Here is a 20,525-nt window from a genome sequence, read left to right as displayed (position 1 = left end):
ATTCAATTCATGTCAGTGACATAAGCATGCCTGTCTGAAGTGTTCCCTCAAAGCTTTTTAGCCATTCAGAAAGTACAAGGACAAGGTCATGAATGCTGAGATTGTCTGCACTGTAGCTAAATCGAACAAAGCCTCTCAGTCTTTGACAGTCAGCTGTACTGCAGGCTCCACTAGGAGAGAGCTGGGTCTGTCTGGACTCTAGGCATATGGAGATAGCAGGTGGCTGCGTATGCCAGGGCTGGTGCTAGTCCACCCTGCTGGGCATTACACAAAAGACATCTTCCCTCGCGCTGCCAATCACGACACTCGTTCGGGCTTCCAACTACAGTGGAATAAAAGAACAGTTGAGTAAAAATGTCAAAGTTCTAGCGTTTTTATATAGTAAGGCTGCCTTTATATAGTTAGTCAGAAGTAATGGAATATAAGGAATATTGTATTTTATATAAAAATGTGTTTAATGGTTTACCGGTTTCCCGGATAGCATTGCCATAGCTCTGCTCTGTTTTACTGAAGCCTTACCATCCACTCATCTTAATCCATAGGGACTTTAAAATGAGCTTTTATTTGTTTATGATGAACAGTATGGTGTCACACTGAGTTAATATCACTACTGTAATTGCCAGAGTTGTGTGCAAACCTTAAATACATTACCAAATGGGTTGTAGATGGGTTGATATAGCTAAAGAAAAAAAATTAGTGAATTAGATGTAAAGTCTTCACTTTACATATTCTATTGTTCCCTAAAAGCTGTTCAAATCTCCTAAACCCTAAACATAACGGCAGATGCTGTAAAATGGCCGGTTCTTAACTGAAGACACCATATCGACACCTATACAGATACTTTTGTAAACATGGGGTGAAAACTATTGATTAATTAAAAATAAAATCCTGTGCACAAAAACAGCATTTTAAAAATTATCTCCATTTCTAGGTGGACATATGTAGACAAAACAAACATACCTAGGGAAAAAAAAAAAATGAACTTGTTTATGAGCAAGCAAGCAAGCCCTGGAGGTGGTGGCGGTATGTCAAACCTTTATTTCAAATGCTTCAAGAATAACAAAAAGAGCATGCATATCAGAAAGAGAACACAAAATGCAGAGAAGCACCGACATGGCTGAAAGGAAGGAGGATGAGGTGGAACTACTGCTGAAGGTTAGGATTAAATACAAACACAACAAAACCCAGGAGAATGTCTCATTGTTTTCCACCAGCAACTTGTTTTCCAACCTCAAGTAGCAGTAACAGGTTAACATAAAAAATGCATTAAAAAAAAATTATTTACACACACATATATATATATATATATATATATATATATATATATATATATATATATATATATATATATACACACAAAAACACACATTAAAAACATGCAATTTTGAGTGATTATGATCATCTCAGTGTTTTAAAACAAGGTGACTGGAGGCTATGAGATTCTCTTACGCCAGTGACATAAGCACTGTAGCTCCAGTACAAAAATAAAGACACTTTTGATGAGGAAGAGTTGAGAGTGTCATCGCTAATGACTGTGGACACCGGAAACAACACTAACTGTTTATGTCTTGGTGTGAATTCCAAATGAGGGGGTGTTGACGACAACTGGCATTAGAACACAGCTCTGCTATTAAAGTCTGCCCTGTGTTCTAGTCAGACCCACTGTCCCTGTCAGTGCAGTATGCTGGAGAGGCGACCGTCTGACTGAGGCTCACAGAAGTCTATGAGCAGCAGTAAAGATCCAGAAGAAGTGTTAGATGTATGTTATCTAAATACAATGCATCACCATTTAGCCTGCAAACAGTCCTAATGAAAAGTCTGATCAAAAGCAAGACAGGCAGAGCTGAGATGCTTTGGACTGCTGAGACTTTGGGAGCCTAATGACTACAGCCAGGGTGGAAACCACCAGAATAAAAAAAAACCTCACACACACAAAAAAAGTGTGTCTCGCTCTCATTTTTTTTCTTTCTGTCTTTCTCCAACACAGTGGGGGTGAGTGAGCAACATCACACCGTCAAATTTAACCTGAGCCACACTCACATACCCATACACACACACACACACACACGGGACAACATAAGTAGCATTGCTCTCTAAACAAGGCACGCACCAGTAATCAATAATACGAGCACTAACCCCAAATGGATCTTTCTGATAAGAGAAAATAATAACGTGCACACTGAATCATAGCACAGTCTGTTTCAGTAGCCGTTATCTCACTCAGACCATGGCTACTTACCTTTATTTAAACAAACGAGGGCTTTGTTTTGCTTACACACACTGTAAAGAAATGTCATGAAAATAGCAGGCACACTTAGTTTAGTTTTTTTTTATTTTTTATTTAAGAGTTGTTCCCTTTCAGTTGTTCCAGTAAGCTACCATTAAATCACTGCTGCAGTATCTCAGTTTTTAATGAAAACATTTCCACCAGACGCCGGAGCAATATTTCATGTTTGCCTTATAAAATTCACAAAATTATCTCGGCTGTTGGAAATCCGTGATAAAGCACTGCTGCTTCTTTAAAGTGTTCTACAGTAAAAACACATTCATAAAAGTGACTCTATTAGGAAAAAGAGCCAAAGAATAGAGGTTGCTCTGCTGCTTCAACTTGGCTCAGAAGTGGAAAGTCACAACTCTGAATTATATCAGTTTCAACTGCCACTCAAACTGCAAAGATTGGAAAAAGATGCTTGTGATTTGTTAGCAGCAAACTAGCTACTCATGACAATGTTGTTAATGTTTCAGATTTTGTATGTTCATGATGTGACAGGTATGCTTAATAATGAATAACACTGACAGCAATCAATCGATCAAGAAATTAATTAAATTCAGGGTTACGATTAAAATACTCAATAATATAATCATAGAAGAAAACAAGATGAGGTTCTAAATAGCCCAGATAGGGGTCCAAAACTCTATAGAAATGATCTGTTTTCAAATGTAATACATAAGAAAATGTTCTTGTGGAATCCTTTCAATTAAAATAGCCTCATCAATGAACCAGTTCAGTAAAATATTAATCTCTGGCTGTAAAAGTTGAAAACTTATATAATTTTCTATTAGCTGTTGGATGTGTTAATGTAATGTTAGCAGCCATGTAGATTTGAGATCACTTGGATTTGGAGTTAAGCAGACCATCATGAGTTGAAAATTTATGACCTTCAATCAAATTTAATATATTTACTTTTACTATTACTTTTTTCATAGTCTTATATATATATATATATATATAAATAATGTTATGCAAGTTATTTATTTCTTCTTCTTCTTTTATTATTATTTGTCTGGAGAAAACACAGCAATCACATTTGGGTGTGGATCAAATCAGAGTAAGGTGGTTTAACTACAGTGAGAAAGGCTTTCGACCCTGAATCGACCTGACTACAGGAAGTGAACCAAATATGATGTGCTGCAGGCAGAGTTTTCTTTTTTACCCTTGGTTGCAAGCTGCTAAACTGACATGTGAGCCACAAACTGCTCCTAGCGACAGAACTGAAGCGAAGATTTAGGTGAACAAATAAGAAAGTAAATGTTGCCAATGGTATTTAAGAGATTTATGTTATTATTAGTGTACAATCAATGAACGTTTTCGGGTGAGTGGTTTTACTGTGTGCGGTTTTGTATTTTTTTGCATCGTATAACTATGTGCATCTTCTAATAACTACCTTAAATCCACTGCAATATAATCACACTATAGACAGTGTATATGATACTACTCTTCTAGTTGCTTCTGGCTGTGCCAAATAAGTGTTTTAGTGGTAATGTGTGTATGTGTTATTGGTTATAGCATCAATCGAGAGCTGTACATTTCCTTTTTAAAACAGCATGAGACATTTAATCCATTTTATGTGGCAAATTTTACAAATCCTGTGTACAACATTTATCATTGGACCACAACAGATATTTATAAATGAATGTGATGTGTGACCAGTTTGCACCAATTACTTTCCATTGGTGCTGAGAAACCAAACCTTTTGAGATAACTAAACTTTTCCTGAGATAACGTGGTCATTGTGTAACAATTATGAGCAAACAATTTGGTTTGTAAATGTGGTAAAATACTCATTATGCTAAACGTTCATTATTTCTTTATTTAAAATGCTTAATAAAGTCTAAAGGCTCAGTAGTCTAAGCATGTATCTGATGGGTGCAACAAGCCAAAAATCGGGAATCGACCGGAGAGTGAAATCAAGAAACAAAAGCAGCAGCATGATTATGTCCAGACGACATCACTGCGGGGAAAAGGAGACACTGAGAGAAAAAGAGGAAAAGAGAATAAAAACCACATAGATCGAAGCAAAGAAAGCCAGAAGGACACAGGGGTTCCTGGCCTGCAAGCGACCGGGGGCTACCATGCCTGCCTGGTTGGCTGGCATGTATCCCAGAATGCCAATGTGGCTGTATCGAACGCCTGCAGCTGCACTCCTGCCCATTAAAACCCCCAGCTATTAAAGGAAACCAGAGGGACATCGCTACTTATTAGCCACCCTGCCAGGTTTGAGGGCTGTGCTTTCACTCAGCCCACCAACAAAAGAGCTAAATTTAGCTCAGCGCGGGAACTGAGACATGGAGGCGAAAAGAAAACAGACATTACAGACAAACACAAACCAAAACTGAGACAATACATGTGATTTCTTTTTATGACAGTGCCTCTTTACTTTTAAGTGGGACATAAATCTCAAACACAGGTAATGACAATACAGCACATTACCACAAGCCAATTACACATCATTAAAGAGTCAATTAATGATAAGCTCATGGTTCAGGAAACCCATAATCAGCAAACCACTAGCCAACAATGCACATATCGGCAGTACATGAGGAACATTAAACATACACTAGCTTTACAACTGTTTTTACTAATCTGACCATGCATCATTCACTTAGACTGAAAGAAAATGGCCCCACCTCTATTACTGGGACTGATGGGAACAAAGGATACATCCCGTTCAATGAGACACAGATACAATGGCTTAACCATGTGTACCAAAAATGACAGGTACAGATGCCACACCTCCTTTACAGAGACACAGTTACAGAGGCCACACCTCCTTCACTCAGACACAGTTACAGAGGCCACACCTCCTTCACTCAGACACATTTACAGAGGCCACAACTCCTTCACTCAGACAGTAACAGATGCCACACCTCTTCACTCAGACACAGTTGCAGAGAACACACATCTTCACTCAGACACAGTTACAGATGCCACACCTCTTCACTCGGACACAGTTACAGAGGCCACACCTCCTTCACTCAGACACAGTTACAGAGGCCACACCTCCTTCACTCAGACACAGTTGCAGAGGCCACACCTCCTTCACACAGACACAGTTGCAGAGGCCACACCTCTTCACTCAGACACAGTTACAGAGGCCACACCTCCTTCACTCAGACACAGTTGCAGAGGCCACACCTCTTCACTCAGACACAGTTACAGAGGCCACACCTCTTCACTCAGACACAGTTACAGAGGCCACACCTCCTTCACTCAGACACAGTTGCAGAGGCCACACCTCTTCACTCAGACACAGTTACAGAGGCCACACCTCTTCACTCAGACACAGTTACAGAGGCCACACCTCTTCACTCAGACACAGTTACAGAGGCCACACCTCTTCACTCAGACACAGTTGCAGAGGCCACACCTCCTTCACTGCACACAGCAGTCACACATCCCCTTCATGATACCATACTAGTGACAAGAGTTTAGTGTAGAAATTACTGAAAGTGTTTAAACAAAGAATCAAATTACACAGGAATGACCATAATATCACAATGCTTATCTACAGCAGAGCCAGAGTCTAAAGAATTGTGTTGGTGCTGTGCTTTTAATTAGTGTCACTTTGGAAGGAGAATAAACAACAACCCCAAACATTCCTGCCGTTTTTAGAAAAGAGACATGTTTCTGTGCTTTGGCCTGAAACAACACCGATGAGATAAACCAGTCAACATCACCAACATTTATTAAAGCCAGCTCCATTATATTTAAACACAAAGACAACCTTTTACTCGCTCCCTATCTGCGTGTGTGGGTTTCTGTCTCTCTGTAAAACAAACACACACAAACATTGCAAAGTCATTACTAAAAGCTGTAGAAGCTAAGCCCAAAAATCCAAACAAGCCTCAACAGCCCTAGGCTTAGGAGGCTATTTCAGTTGTTGACCCCAAACACTGTGTGTGTGTGTGTGTGTGTGTGTGTGTGTGTGTGTGTGTGTGTGTGTGTGTGTGTGTGTGTGTGTGTGTGTGAGAGAGAGAGAGAGAGAGAGAGAGAGAGAGAGAGAGAGAGTACGAGTGTGTGTTTTAATACTTCTTCTATAACTGATAATGAAAACAATAAACTCTGTACCATGTCTATCCACAAATCTGCATTTTGTGAAGTTGTTTCTGCTGCAAAAAGAGAGCAAATTTTCATTTGAATTCAGGTAAATTTCATCAGCCAAATGTTAATTTAATCATGACAACGTAATCAGCATTTATGACTACTTTGTGGCTTTTGGTACTGCTGAGTATAGTTATAATTACAAATTAAGTACCTCAAGTACTTACGGGAAAATTCTGCATTAGGTTTACCTCATAAGTGGAAAGGGTTAAGGAGTGAGCTCCGAGTTTACAAGTAAGAACTCCATGTTCAGAGGTGATTGCAGAAATCGGTCAGAAATTCCATGACAGGAGTTTTAGGTGAATGTAGCAATAGGTTGACCTAATAATCAACAGTTGCTAATTAAATGCCAGAACACTAAAATATGCTATACTTATACTCTTAACTGCTACTGAGGCAACATTGACTTCAGCTAAGCTGGCAATGTTCCTGACACACTAGGAAGGAAAGTACACTTCTTCTTTTGGCAAATGGTTTTTAGTATATTATATACACACAATGGTATAAATTTACCTAGTTGTGCCTAGCTGTGGTGTTACATCATAAAGTTTGTAATGCTGTCACTCGGCAAAATCGGGAAGAGTCATTTTTGTCCATGCTAGCAGAAATTAAATGGACCTGGAGGACAGCTTTGAAAGTTATTTGCTACCTTACATAACCTACACTAGTGTGCATTACATAAATTAAGCTAGTGTAAATGTTGTAAGTTTGGCAACCCAAGAGCATCATTTTTAAAAAGCCATTCTTATGCAGCCAAAAGCACAAAGCAGGGAGGATGTCAGAAGGGAAAAGGATGAGGGAGCGTTTTGAAGCGTGTGTGTGTGTGTGTGTGTGTGTGTGTGTGGCGTCTGGAGGGTGTTTGTTTCTCGTTAAGCACTGCTGTAGTCGGACATGTGGAGAAGTAGAGATTGAAATGGCCGTGCTCAGCAATCCGTCCTGTTTAATAGCATTTGCATCTGTGCTCAGCTTCCATCTCTATCCTGCTTCTTTCTTTCTTTCTCCCACTTGCTCACTCTCAGTTCCCACAAAGCTCCCCTCATAAAACACACTGCCAAACGCAGCGGCCTACAAACCTCCTGTAGCCCGAGCTTAGGTAAACACTGGGATGATACACTCCATGAGCAGATCAATGAAGTGTCGTCTTGTATTCACAGAGCAAAAAGCTTTTATTGTTCTCTGTTCTCCTGCAGAGCAACTCCTAGACCACATCCTGCTCAAATTAGAGAGAATATTACTCTTATATTGTCTATAGTCTCTTCTATATATAAAAGCTATACCTCCCCTCTACATCATACACTATGTGGCCAAACTACCTTCTCCAAACGGTTAGGTCTTTGTATGCTGTAGTGCTATAATTTCCCTTCACTGGAACTAAGCAGTCCAAATCTGTTCCAGCAGGCAATGCCTCTGTGCACAAAGCGAGATCCAAGATTTGCCAAGTTTGGTGTTGAAGAACTTGTGTTTCAACCCCACTGAACACCTTTAGAATGAACTGGAACTCAAACTGAACCCTTATGCCTCCCTATCCAACATCAATACCTGAGCTGACTAAAGATTTTGTTGCTGATCTAACACAAATCCCCACAGTCACGCTCAAAAATCTAGTGGAAAGCCTTCCCAGAAGAGTGAAGGTTATTATAACCTAAAGTCCCAGTAAAGGAGGACTACACATGTAATGGGATCAATCGCTATTTCTGAATGTTATATCAAATTCTCTTACAGATTCAAGCTCTAAAAAGTTCTGAAGACTGACAAAGCCATGGCAAACTTTGAATTTTGTATACTGTTTTCTTTGATCCTATATAGCTAAGATAGCCTACAATTCACTCTAACTCAACATTCTAATCCAGAAAGTGGGTGGAGGATACAACATCAACTGTACAATATGGTTGCCACAATAAATTTCACAGTTTCAATACTAACTACCTGTCATAGTACAAAGGCAAAACAAACTCAAATTTGGGTACAACATATGGTCTTAAACATGCAACTGTGGATAATATAAATCATATCTTACAGTATGTCCCAACATTCTGAACAGGAACTTTAGCTATTTAAATTCATGCCATGTACAGCCTTTATTTTTACTTAGACAGTAGGAGACGGTAGTAATATCCTGATCTATAAAAAAGAATTAACGTTACTACTTTCCAAAAAAAAAAAAGTCACTTTTTGTTCTACTGACCAGAGTGGATGTTGCCATTGAGGGATACAACGTTCAGCAACAATGTTATACAATGCGAACTTTATCCAAATGTGGAGCAACTTGGTGTAGCGACAACCAATGGGAGTGAAGACAGTCAAGCGTGTGATCCGTGACAATCCCTTCATCTCAGATGATATGATAAAGATATACAATCTTGAATTTTACATACTAACAGCAAATTTCTTGTTCAATTTAAGTGGCAAGAAACTGATTTTTTATAAAGGGGATTACACCACCCACTGAGAAAAATTATTACTATGGCAACCAGTATTAGAAACACCTACTAACAACTTCACAGTGCAGTGACTGGCAACCTGAAGCGAAAAAAAATCAAAGAATGTGTGAGCTTAGCTTTAGACCCTATATAGTAAGCATATATAGTAAACAACAAACTACTTGGGAAATATGTCAGAGTTGAAGATGGTATATTTCGATTTTAAGTGCTAATTAATGTTAATTTGGTGCTGAACCATCAGGAGGTTGATGTGGTCTTCCACTTTATTATTTTTTTTGTGACATGAAGATTTGAGTGTAGTGCTATTGTTACTAATTTGTTCAGAATCACACACTAAATATTTGGTGTATTTCAAACCTAATGATATTTTCAAAGGAATTTCTCAAATTTGATCAAATACCAAAGCTCTACTCTATAAATAAGATTATGTACAGTTTGGGTTGAGCATCCAGTTTTTCAGTCTCTGGAAACTGCAGGCTAAACAAAGGAAATGGAAGTGCATGAGCAGCTTGTATTTCTCTATTTCTTTTTTATTGTCTCTCTCTCTCTCTCTCTCTCTCTCTCTCTCTCTCTCTCTCTGAAAATGTAGCAGAGATCCAGACAAGGACAAAGCAGCTAAGCTCATTTCTCTACCCCTCCAATGCCACCTATTGGAGAATGAGTGGAAGAGATCGAGGTGGAGGTTGGAGAGAGGGACCGCAGAAAGTCTGGAGTTGATCCAGGCAAGCTGGCAGCGGGTGCTACGGCACAGGTTTTTAAAGCTACACAGAGGACAGTGTCCACCTGGACATGTCACTGTTGCAGAAAAAAGCTTGCCAGATTGGAAGTGTTTCATTCATGGATACGAGTGAGGGATTTCACTTTGCCAAAACTGCGAGGTACGAGGCTTAAAGAGAAATCCAGGTGAGGGTTTTTCGCAGTGAAGACATTTCCGAAAGAGATCTCACTGCACACTTGCGTCCAGAGGAGCAACTATGATTTCACAGATTGTATAACTTCCACAATAAACTCCTGTTTCCAGCACAGAGCTGGTGATGTGGGAGAACTTGGGCTAAAAGAGAGGAGAGAGAGAGAGAGAGAGAGAGAGAGAGAGAGAGAGAGAGAGAGAGAGAGAGAGAGAGAGAGAGATGGGGAAAACAAGGGGTAGACTGGGGTGTTTCATGACTTATGTCCTATACTGACAAGCAGGCAGACACACACAGACACTGTAAGCACACTGACCACCCATAAGCAGCACAATGGTGTGTTGCTGATTCATCTAAACACACACACACGCGCACACACACAGTAATAAACTCACTGACAAACTAACCACCATAAAAGAACCAGCATGATTTATCATTAACCACTCTACTGCTTGCCTGTTGCTGATTCATCTCAACACACACACACACACACACACACACACACACACACACACACACACACACACACACACACACACACACACACACACACACACACACACACAGTCTATGATTCACAACCACTAAGGCAGCTAGGTGGGAAAAAAAAGTAAATCTAACTCTCTTTTTTTTTTTTATCTATTTACAAAAAGAAACAGATTCCTTGAAGTAAATGGCGCTAGTGTATCCTTTAACTAGACCACAATCTAAAACCTAACATAAAATCAACAAAAAATCTTGTCGTTTGAAAAGAAATTTGATTTGAAGAAGGCAGTGTTTGACGTCTGGCAGCATTAGAAAGATATGGCTGGGGAAAAAATGGCAAAAATTGGAGCTGCTTGATGTCAGAGTTGAGAACAAAGATGTCTGGAAGATTTAGAGAGGGATCTAAAGTTGGTTAGCGGAATATATATAATATATATATTAAAAACGAGGTGGAGGCAGTTAATGCTTACAAGTTAGTAGAGAATATCTAAATCAAATATAAATTTAGAATAAGTTCACACAGTCCCTCAACTGTGGCAATGGTGCAACACAAAGACGTGCAGCTACAACAAGAGCTTCTGTTAATGTTCATGTCAAACAACAGTGACGAGGTTGTTAATGGCAGATGGACTGATGTGAGTATGTGAGATTTAGTGCTAATCTCCTGGGATTAACAAAAGGAGTTAATCATTGAATTTAATGATGAGATGATGAGAGGAAGTCTACAATAACTGAAATAACTTGGTACAATCATGATGAGCAGAATTTCAGAACTTGCAACACATCAAATCTTGAGGTGGATGAGCTACAACGGAAGAAGGGCTCATTGGGATCTTACTCCTGTAAGCCAAGAACAAGAATCTGAGGCTCAGTAAAATTTTATTAATTTAAGTGATCGTATGCATGGTTTACTGGATTTATACAGTTTACACTGTCAATTTAAAAAAAAAAAAAAGACCATTCTGTGCTGCCCATAGGAGGCACTCTTTTACAGTTGTCAATTTCAATTCTATGAGTTGTGCTTTTATTTGAGTTTTATTGACATCACAAAAGTGTAAATCAGCTTTTCCATGAAGACGCTTGGTAAATTCAAACTTTTTAAATCTGGTAGAAATTTTTAGTCCAGCTGGACCTACAGACATACAGTATTTACACAGAACTCTACTAAAAGATTGATATATTAGTCCTGATGCCTGCTGCCAACTGTTAAGTATGCTGAAAGATCCATAAATGGCACGGGCTGCTGAAATAATCAGATCCAGTGATTGCTTTGTGTGGTCATATAGGACCAGATCCAAAACACACATCATCCTGATGATCTTCCAATATTCCAGTTTGCAAATGTGCCTATATGTACTGCTAAAATGTTTCAAGGATGGTTTGATGAACATAAGGATCAAATGCATCCATTATCTCTCAATCACCAGATTTCCACATTGCTGAACATTTTTTGGACGTTTTAGAGCACTTTCATCCATCAAAGAAAGAATATTCGCTACCTACCTAAAAAACTATAAAAGCAGGATAAAAGCTTATCTGGAAATGTTAATTAGGTTCTTATTTAAATTGATATTGGTTTCCATTATTTTGTCCTTGCACGTGTGCGTGTATATACAGTGCAGATGAATGCTGACCACCTCTTTTCTTCCCATGCTTCGTGTTCCCCTGACCCAAACATGCATGCACACAGGGTAATGCAAAACAAATGTTTTCATAAAACCCACCGTTGTGTAGCACTAACACTGTGATTGCAGCAGCTGGTTTGCATTGTGGCTGTGCACAAGCTCCACACATACAGTTCAAACCTCAGAGAGACCGACCCAATGGCATCAAACACCAAACCGCTCGCATAAATCGTCTGCCAAAATGCCGCACACATATAATCAGCTGCTGTTTGTTCATCTGCCCTGCTGCATGTATGGATGCTCTGGGAAAGTAGAGAAGTCTTTATTGTGGTGAAGGAAACTGACAGCAATGGCGCTGTTCTGGTGATTTTGTGTGTGGAGAAGGGCCCAGTGAGGGAACAGCCGGGGTCTGTGCGTCGGTTGTCATCAATAATAAAAGCGAGAGTTAGATCAAGTGGCAAAGTCTGGATTCTAGACGACCAAAATAAAGGCTAAACTAATGGCAGACTCTATCCCTAAAAAAAGAGAAAAAACAGATTTAAAGCTTAAAATTTGAGGGTGGATCAAATCCAAATTGGAAATTCAAACCAAAATTTGAAACTTTTATTCTGTTTGCAAATCTCAGGCGTTATACTACAGCCAGTATTCTAGTTGATCTGTGCGCAATGTGACAAGTTAATACTAAAATGCAATATTCAGGCTTCACATGGAAATTTTCAGTCATTCAACTGATATATGTATAGTGAGGGCATATATAACGGAGACATGCTCCTTTTTAAAATTTTATATATATATATATATATATATATATATATATATATATATATATATATATATATATATATATATATATATATATAAAATGTGTGTTATATGTAGTTCTGACCTACTTACTTGCATGGCATAAGTTTAATTAAGGGCGTCAGCCTTTTAAAATCCAATAAACGGTTTGTATGTTTACACTGAGGAAACAGGAGGAGAGAGAGAAAGTGGTTAATAGATAAAATAAAGATTTAATGTTAAAGTGAGTCTGTAGTGCAACAGATGAATATTTGGTCTGCACTCCACAGTCAGGAAACCATAAAGGAGCAATCTTAAATCTCTCAAATTACTCCATATTTAATGTGCCATCGTTGCCCATATACAGGTGTGCTGGTGAGCTGTTCACAAACCAATGACCTTACAGTGTACCGTATGAACAGACTCTGTATTTATACTGTTAAAATGGTACTTCAGCATATCTGGCTGTCTTTGTACAGAATTACACCGACAGTGCAATTATGTCAAGTTTTATTTTTTTTTAATGATTTAACTTTCATAAAAGCTAAAAAAAAAAAAAAAAAAAAAGTTTTATTACTATTCAAATTTAAGGAAAATATGCTTCGTGATGATGACACACAATTTGGTGCTACAACTATAGCTTGTTCTAAATCTCACCATCTGCTACATCACATACATCAGCTTTTACTAAGCCAATTAATTAGCTTGAACAGATGACATATCCTTTACATAATCCGAAACACACAGATATGGGGAAACACTGACAAACCAAGCAAAATAAAGTACAACAAAGCTGTTATGTAACACTCTTTCTAGCACCCCCCAAAAACACACGTCACTTATTTAAAGTTAAACATAGCAAGAAGAAAAGACAACAGCAAGACCATTATGCTCTGCTGTACAATTTGATGAGAAGAAATTGCAGCTCAAATAAATGCTAGCCAACAACTTGCTGACTTGCAGTCTTGTCCACATGAACACATTTAACTAGTTAAGTAACTTTTATATTGTGCTAGCTACCATTTTAATCTAGTCAGATAGAATTTACCATCAACTACTGATCTTGCATACACTGATTCTAACATGCTCCCAGCTCACAAACCCTAAAATCCCCACTTTGTGGTGCTCAGGAGCATTCAATTTAAATAAATACTATATTTCTGACATGAACACTCCATTAGAGCAAGCCTGACTTTGACAGCCACAGATTTTCTGTTGAGTTCTATCAATTCGAAGACATACTAAGAATGATAGCTGCTTAATTGTTGTGGACTGAATGAAGGTATGCTTACACCATGACTTCAAAACCTACATCTTAGTTTCTGTGTTGCATTATTTAAAAAACAAAAAAACAACAAAAAAAAAAACTGTGTTGTTGACACAATTATATCAAGATCTCCTGTCTATAGTAGATAAGGTAATGGAAGGTAAGGTCATCTCCGTGTCAGATTTATGTTATTAAAAAAAAAAAAAAGACCCAGACACAACATAGCAAGCTTTTTAAACATCAGTCAGATGATAGGGATTCAAACCAAAAGCAAAAACAAAAATCTTACACTAAGACCACTTTCTATCCTAAAATTATGCCTTTAAAATGGATTTATTTAGTCATCTATCTATTCATCCATCTATTCATCCATATAATTTAGAAATTGAGCAGATGAGGATCCAAGTAGACAGAAACACTTAATGTAAGACAGAAACCAGTGAAAACATGACAGTGGCCAAATCCAACACTCAGTGCTCATAGCACGCAAGGCTGCAAGGAATTCTGCTACACAGGACTAGCACTGAAATCCTATAAATCCTAATACGCTCGCAGACTCTGGTCAGTCAGCGAAAGTAAAATAATTACTATGTTAATCTTTATTAAACAAACATTACACAGATTTTCTGATTGATCAAATTAGCAGTGGAGAGATCCACACAGAAAGGGAAAAGATCAGAGCCTTGTTCCCTGTTCCGTAAGAAATGAACGCAGCTCAGTGGTTTTGGGGCAGAAGAGTGAAAGTGCCAGAGAGAGCATGTGGTTATGGCTGAGAATGGGGCATGGTGGGGTGGGGTGGGGTGGAGGGCATTTGTACAGTAGGGGAAAAAAAAGAATACATTTTAAATAAAGCAAAACTTTAAAAAAAAAAAGAGAGAGAGAGAGAGAGAGAGAGAGAGAGAGAGAGAGAGAGAGAGAGAGAGAGAGAGAGAGACTAATAGTGTGTTGGGGTTTGATGGGGGAGGTGGAACATGGAACGCCATTCATCTATATGCAGTTATTTCCAAGTGGGAGAAAATGAGACAGACAAGTAATAGCAAGAAAAGTGTAAGAGCACTTGCTTGTCTAGTTTTTCATGAGGGGAAAATCGAGAGAGATGAAAATCGAGAGAGAGAGAGAGAGAGAGAGAGAGAGAGAGAGAGAGAGAGAGAGAGACCTAATTTCAAGGTCCTACAATTTTTTTCATATTAAAATAACTCTGATTTTTAAATCTGAAAAAAGATTAGATTAGATTTCTGATGTTACATTTTATACACGGAGAATAAAAGACCTGAGGTCCTGTATAACCAAATCCAGTTCATCCTCTAATCAGACAGTAGCTGCTCTATTGTCATGTAGGATGTAAAGCAAATGAACTTTAGGGAAATTATAAGACTGAGAACATTTCATTATGCAGTAATAACTAAATATTACTATTTCACAAATATACTACATCAGTTTTTTATTTAATGTCATGCCTGTATAGAAAATACCATTAAAGGTTTGGTTAAGCAAACAATAAATTCACACTGATGGCTCGAAAATAATATTAATTAAGATAATCTTCATAGCAAGCATTTACTAGCTGCACAGTGATAGTTTAAGATGCTGGGTCACCACGAATTACCAAAACCGCTTAACACACCATAGGATAATGTAGATTCTACAACCCTCTGAAACGCTGTCTTTTAAAATATATTCCACTCAATTGGTGTTTTGACTGTAAAACATCAGTCAACAATCTCTCACGTGTTTGAGAATCGGTAACTATTAAAACCAGAGCATATGATTTGCATCTTCCATACTACAGTGGATGTGGGCAGGGTCATCCTGGAAAAAACCACTCCCATCAGGAGAAATGTTTCATCACACGATAAAGCTGATTGGTCTAAATTTATATGTAGTGACCATTTGACGCAAATGATGCTGACAAAATACAACAATACAAAGAGCCACCTCTCATTAGTGGGTTCAAGCATTTGGGTCTGTAACGTTCCCTTGGTATGCACCACACATGCACTCGCCCACTTCTCAAGAAGTTGGTTAAGAATGAGTCATCTGACCAGATCACTTTTCTTTTTCTCCCAAATCTCTATCATTTTGCCAGAGCTTAACACTCAAATGTGCATTTGTCTTTGTAATAATAGCACACTCCGTAGATTTAGCGGACAGTCTAAACTGTTACATTCTCTATCACCTGAAGAAAAGTTGCACTTCTGTTTCTCCCTACATTTCTGATTTTCACATTGGATTCCTCATAGATCTAAATGTCATTTTAACATTTGTCACTGTATCTATGGAAACATCCATGGTACATCCCTGTACAGATTTTGTGACTGAATCTCCTGCATGTGGCCCCTATAATGGAACCGTTTGCCATTGTGATCCAAAAGCTTTTTTATACATGCCACACAGCCTGGCAGCATACAGTGTATATACAGCAATAAATTCAGCTCAAGCATTTAGAAAAGGAGGAGGTACTCAAGATTGACCTTACAACCTTATGAAAAACAAGACACTCATCAGTAAACACATGTTCGTGACCCCATTTTGGTCGGTTTTTGCTTTGTTTCCAGGTCCCTGTATGTTTTTGAAGCCATGTTTAGCTTGCTTGTGGTATACAGTAGCTTGAAATAAGGGGCTAGAGCACTCAGGTCTCTGACTATGAAATGACCATCTGTCATCTATGTGGTTTCTGTGGACCATACATTTCTTTCCCCAATGATACTTTGGATAGTCACCAATTTCTTGTGCAAAGATTATAGCTCCTTTTCCAGGTAGAGGATTTTATGCCTTGTTTCATTGACAGCCATGATTGATGACTGATGCCAAAATTGCATTATATATCCAGATAAAATTCCCATTGCTTTGCTAGTGTACAAGTAGGAACCCTTCAATTTTTCGGCCACATCTGTGGTTAAATGAAAAAATAAAAAACTCTATATATTTGATTTTTGCTTGGACCCTTTCTTTAAATACATAATCTTGCAGTTAATAGAAGAGCCCATTCAATCGATTAGTCGTGTTGGACAAGAGTTCAAAGACGAGAGGCTGGGATGAAGACAGTATGTGATGAATATTGTACCAGCTGGAAAAATGCCACAATCTGAAAAAAGATGAGTCTTCCCTCCTCACCCCTCCCATGTTTTCATTCCCATTTCTGCCTTGCAGAGAAGTACAACCCAGCCTTGATGATTTGTCTTTGAAATTGCAGGGTGTGTGTGTTGTGTGATGTGGTTTGGGTGGTGTCTTTAAGAGGGTCTAGATGGGTGAACTTGGGTCAAACGTCCCCCAACTTTCACACCATCGTGTGGTTTAAAGACAGATTTTCCTTCCACATCTGAAGCCTTTTTGTTCTCTGCTTTCTTTCTTTATCTGGACTGGCATTATGACGATACTACATCACCGTGACTATGGACTATGACAGCATATCTAGGTCAGGAAGTGTTTAAATTACTACAATATATTGCACTACTGCAACACTGCTATCAGCATGTTCAAATACACTGAGAAACATGACACAGGGTTGCACAGTTATAATACTGAAAGCCTCCACATGTGTCCCAGAGGCAGACAAGCCGTCTGTCTCGCCGAAATAAAAACATGCATTAACACCTCGCCAGTTCAACTAACCCCGATGACACGAGCACGCTTGCTAACACAATTCACATCAAGTTATAACTGCTCCAAGGCTCACTTTCAGAACCGAATTGAAATAAATGAAATAAAGCCTGCAGATGGATACACAAGGCCAGATCGGGTTATTGATGAGCTCTCACACTCTCCATAAAACACACAGGCTAGCATTAGACAATAACGTCGATACATTAACGTGCCTCGCGTTCATAATTGATGGAAAAAGTAGCCCATATAAGAAACAGTGCCAAGCCTTCAGTCAATACTGAGTTCTGAAAATGCTGAAGGCATTCAAGTTTACAAGAGGCTGGCAGCAATAAAATAAAGAAAGAAAAGTAAAATAAAATACACACTAACTTTTGTTTTAAGATGATTTTGTTTTATGTCTTGTTTAAATTCTTACATTTTTTTTTCATGCAAACGTCATAACAAAATTTTTATCTAATATAACTAATTTCTTTAGTTAGTAAATTCCTCTGATCAGGAAAATTAAAACCTCCATCAGGTGGAAGAGTGACAGAGCCTAATTGGCATATGAACCTGATCTGGGAAAAGCTGCAATGATGGAATGATGATTTAAACTGTGAGGCACTGTGACATTTAAAAATGGACAACAGATTATAATATGTAAGCCATTTTATCACTGAATTCCTACATAACATATTTATATTGTCCAATGTCACTTTTGCCACAAGTCAGATTCTGGTCTGAGACAGGGCTCAAAACTGCAGATAAATGAACTGTTTATGTTTGAATATGTATTGTTGAGTTTAAGGATGCCTGTAATGTTCTACTAAAAAAGCACAATAAGCTCAAGCATCCCAAAATGTTAAAAAAACAAAAAGTTGAAGGAACTGAAAGTAGGATGCATCAGTTTTTCATAAATAAAAATTTGCTAGAGTTGGAAAATGGATGGGCTTTTATAGAAACATAATGACCTCTGGGGTTGTATATGGTGCTCTGCACATGATAGCACTGACCCTTTTGCTGTTTTCTCATTACCACTCTTTTGTACCTAGAGTTATTCATCTAGTCAGTCGACTGAATACAGCTGTAGCTGCAAGGTATGATGTTAAAAGCCCTGCACCGCACATGTGGTTGTAGGTAAAGTGGCCTATTAGGATTGAAAGTATGCGTCCCTCCTGATTTGAATCCTGTGGATTCCATTACACATTTGATCATCAAGCCATGCCATCAGGTTAAAAGACATATCAGTCTGAGTGCAAGAATTCCAGTTCACAGCTCAATGAGAGACTTATAAATAAAAGGCAGTAACTTCAGTCGTGACTGAATGTAACACAGACACAGATGTTGGAGTGCAGGAACGCTATGGCCCATAAATTGCATTTAATTGCTGGGAGGGGGAAACCTAGACGTGAATCATAAGATCTGATACTGTTAGATCTCTTGCCAAATGTACCCCTGTGTAAAGCTTTTAATGGAGCTGCAGGCTAAAGCTGATGATGCATGTTAGCAGAGTTCATCACGCTCCCTTTATCTGTGAACACACAGACTTTGGTGCGTTCGGTTACTGGGGTCAGAGCTAAGCCATACAGAAGTGCACCCAGAGATGAGAGAAAGAGACCGGGGTAGAGCAGAAAAACAGGAAGCCATTATTATTATTTTTTTTCTTTACTTATTAGACTATATATATTACATATCTTTCCTTACCCTGAATGTAATTAGGCCACAGTTTTGTTTTATTCCCCATGGATTTATAAGTCTATTGTAACAAAAAATTCAGAGAAGCTTAAAGCATCAAGTTATTGCCATACAAACTTGACTCAGTGTTGAGTTTTATGCTGTGTGTTGGGTTAAAGTTTGACATTGTGACCATAATACATGACCAACAGAATGTCACAAACCTAAAAACTCATGCAGAATTTATCTTAAAGCTGGATTAACTCTTCCCCCTTCAGGACATTTTTATATTTTACATACTTTTTATGTTTTACTTTTTTTTTTATACATCACATAATTTTCCTATCTCAGCCCAGATGTTACTTCTTACATGAATCCAATTCAAGTGAAAGGAGGTGTCATCTTTAAAAGTTAAAATTGTACATTAAAGGTGATTTGGGTGTGTATTTGTTTGGCTGTGTATATTTTTAATGTAGTATTCTGCAATTTATAAAATTGTTTATGTATACATGGCGCTACTGTGCCTTTTTAGGTGAGTAAAGATTTGGACATGCAGTTGGCTAGAAGATTCCTTTACTTCTCAGCAGTGTTGAAACACAATGGACACTGGTAATGGATATCTGTATGAGAAGAAAAAATTGTCACATCTCATCAACTTTTCCTAAACTACGCTTTATGTATCGGAGCAGAGGATGGATGTATTTCATGATTACTTATGCCAATCAAATCACACTGCAAATTATGCTCTGTGAAAACACTCAGGAGGAGATACTTCAGCATTTGATAAACTTAAACTATAAACTCCTCTGTAAGAGCTCATCTCTGCAGCACAGAACAGCAAACAAGCCTGCAACAAATCCTAGCTTGGTGAAAATGCCTACAGATGAACCTAGAGGAGTGAAAATGACAATGACTCTTACCTTGATAATTACATTATTCCTGTCAATAATGTGCAGCAACAGAAATAAAATCTCAATGGATGCTTAATTCTTAGTTACATTATTTTCATAACTGGATAATAGTCTTGGCTGATTGACCTGGAGTAAAGGGAAATGTGTGCTGGTGCATGTATATTGTCCGCACTGACCTCCCCAACCTGCAGTCTATCTACATTAAGTGGTGCTGGAGCATAGCCAGAAAGATAGTGAAGGACCTCAGTCATCTGAACAATGGAGACTTCTCAGTGTTGAGGGCAAACACAGAGAGAATGAGGAGATTTGTCCCAAAGTGCATTTGGGTCATTAACCAGGACAGTACTTACGCGACATCTCTGGGCTTGTCTGCACCACACCCACTACTTCTACCGGATTTGTGCACAGAATATATTACTAAAACAACAAGCATCTGCACTTAATTCACAGTGTTCATACTTTTCTGCTACCG

General features: G+C 38.4%; 1 protein-coding gene across 2 annotated transcripts in view; it reads right to left on the bottom strand.

Moving 5' to 3' along the window:
• The window catches only part of efl1 (elongation factor like GTPase 1), a 108,681-nt gene that overhangs the window by 50,029 nt on the left and 38,127 nt on the right, over positions 1 to 20,525 (bottom strand). The gene's annotated exons all lie outside the window — the stretch shown is intronic.

This window comes from Tachysurus fulvidraco, chromosome 2 (assembly GCF_022655615.1).
Source record: "Tachysurus fulvidraco isolate hzauxx_2018 chromosome 2, HZAU_PFXX_2.0, whole genome shotgun sequence".
In the NCBI taxonomy this organism is placed as follows: Eukaryota; Metazoa; Chordata; class Actinopteri; order Siluriformes; family Bagridae; genus Tachysurus; species Tachysurus fulvidraco.
The sequence above is the reverse complement of the archived record's forward strand: the minus strand, read 5'-3'. Positions and strand labels throughout refer to the sequence as shown.